The sequence below is a fragment of the Phyllobates terribilis genome, unplaced genomic scaffold (assembly GCF_046119375.1).
Source record: "Phyllobates terribilis strain yellow unplaced genomic scaffold, ASM4611937v1 Scaffold_7048__1_contigs__length_40268, whole genome shotgun sequence".
In the NCBI taxonomy this organism is placed as follows: Eukaryota; Metazoa; Chordata; class Amphibia; order Anura; family Dendrobatidae; genus Phyllobates; species Phyllobates terribilis.
Window position 1 is genome coordinate 27,501 of NW_027369789.1, and position 2,500 is coordinate 30,000.

Below are 2,500 nucleotides of genomic sequence, written 5' to 3' on the forward strand. Positions count from 1 at the left end.
TTCCACAAAATGAGGTTCTAGTATGTTAGAGGGCATCCCAGGAGGGCTCCAAAAGTGTGGGTAAAATATATATCCCACAGGGGGAAAATTGAAAAAAAGTTGAAAAAAAAAATTTTTGGGGACTTAGAAAATTTTTCAACTTTTGTCAGACTTCCAGACAGGGGAGCGTGTCAGTGCGCGCATCCGATTTCAGTTCCAGAGCGATTCGCGCGATGAGTCCTTGATACTTAGTCGTTTTTGGCAAAATTTCTGACTTTTTGAAAATTTCACAATTTTGTGAAAACTTCCACAAAATGAGGTTCTAGTATGTTAGAGGGCATCCCAGGAGGGCTCCAAAAGTGTGGGTAAAATATATATCCCACAGGGGGAAAATTGAAAAAAAGTTGAAAAAAAAAATTTTTGGGGACTTAGAAAATTTTTCAACTTGTGTCAGACTTCCAGAGAGGGGAGCATGTCAGTGCGCGCATCCGATTTCAGTTCCAGAGCGATTCGCGCGATGAGTCCTTGATACTTAGTCGTTTTTGCAAAATTTCTGACTTTTTGGAAAATTTCACAATTTTGTGAAAACTTCCACAAAATGAGGTTCTAGTATGTTAGAGGGCATCCCAGGAGGGCTCCAAAAGTGTGGGTAAAATATATATCCCACAGGGGGAAAATTGAAAAAAAGTTGAAAAAAAAAATTTTTGGGGACTTAGAAAATTTTTCAACTTTTGTCAGACTTCCAGACAGGGGAGCGTGTCAGTGCGCGCATCCGATTTCAGTTCCAGAGCGATTCGCGCGATGAGTCCTTGATACTTAGTCGTTTTTGGCAAAATTTCTGACTTTTTGAAAATTTCACAATTTTGTGAAAACTTCCACAAAATGAGGTTCTAGTATGTTAGAGGGCATCCCAGGAGGGCTCCAAAAGTGTGGGTAAAATATATATCCCACAGGGGGAAAATTGAAAAAAAGTTGAAAAAAAAAATTTTTGGGGACTTAGAAAATTTTCACACATGTGTCAGACTTCCAGAGAGGGGAGCATGTCAGTGCGCGCATCCGATTTCAGTTCCAGAGCGATTCGCGCGATGAGTCCTTGATACTTAGTCGTTTTTGCAAAATTTCTGACTTTTTGGAAAATTTCACAATTTTGTGAAAACTTCCACAAAATGAGGTTCTAGTATGTTAGAGGGCATCCCAGGAGGGCTCCAAAAGTGTGGGTAAAATATATATCCCACAGGGGGAAAATTGAAAAAAAGTTGAAAAAAAAAATTTTTGGGGACTTAGAAAATTTTTCAACTTTTGTCAGACTTCCAGACAGGGGAGCGTGTCAGTGCGCGCATCCGATTTCAGTTCCAGAGCGATTCGCGCGATGAGTCCTTGATACTTAGTCGTTTTTGCAAAATTTCTGACTTTTTGGAAAATTTCACAATTTTGTGAAAACTTCCACAAAATGAGGTTCTAGTATGTTAGAGGGCATCCCAGGAGGGCTCCAAAAGTGTGGGTAAAATATATATCCCACAGGGGGAAAATTGAAAAAAAGTTGAAAAAAAAAATTTTTGGGGACTTAGAAAATTTTCACACATGTGTCAGACTTCCAGAGAGGGGAGCATGTCAGTGCGCGCATCCGATTTCAGTTCCAGAGCGATTCGCGCGATGAGTCCTTGATACTTAGTCGTTTTTGCAAAATTTCTGACTTTTTGGAAAATTTCACAATTTTGTGAAAACTTCCACAAAATGAGGTTCTAGTATGTTAGAGGGCATCCCAGGAGGGCTCCAAAAGTGTGGGTAAAATATATATCCCACAGGGGGAAAATTGAAAAAAAGTTGAAAAAAAAAATTTTTGGGGACTTAGAAAATTTTTCAACTTGTGTCAGACTTCCAGAGAGGGGAGCATGTCAGTGCGCGCATCCGATTTCAGTTCCAGAGCGATTCGCGCGATGAGTCCTTGATACTTAGTCGTTTTCAGAAGTCACAATTTTGACTTCCAGGACCCGCAAAACGTTTGTAAATTGAGCCCGCTCCCCAGTTCCAAGCGTTTTGAGGTGTCCCCGGTTGCAGTAATGCAGCCTGCCCACTAGATGTCGCAAAAGAGACAAAAAGTGAAAAAGAACCAGAATGAGGAAATTCCAGGGAGCCGAATCCGCCTGACAGTTCCAGGCGATCGGGCACTTTTTTGCATGCGTCCCTAAAGTGGGTATAGGGTGACACTCCATGCAAAGACCCAGTTTTGCACACCACCGGCAGAATATATGAGAGAGAGGTACCTCTCAGCCCCGACACATTTCGACTCATTTAAGCTGGTTTTCACCTCCGTAGGCCTGGGTATGCGTTTTGGCTATGAGTCCCTGTTCGGCTGGAGGTCTGCACCTTGGCTGAACCCAGGCTTCCGCAGCTGCGTGGGGGGACTTTTGCCGGTCGCCTATCCCAAGTCAGAGAGGTGTTCCTGGGTTGAAGTGAGCCTGGCCAGACCCCCCCGCGGGCCCTGGTTCTCCACATGGGGGCGCCGTCAAGGCTAAAATCT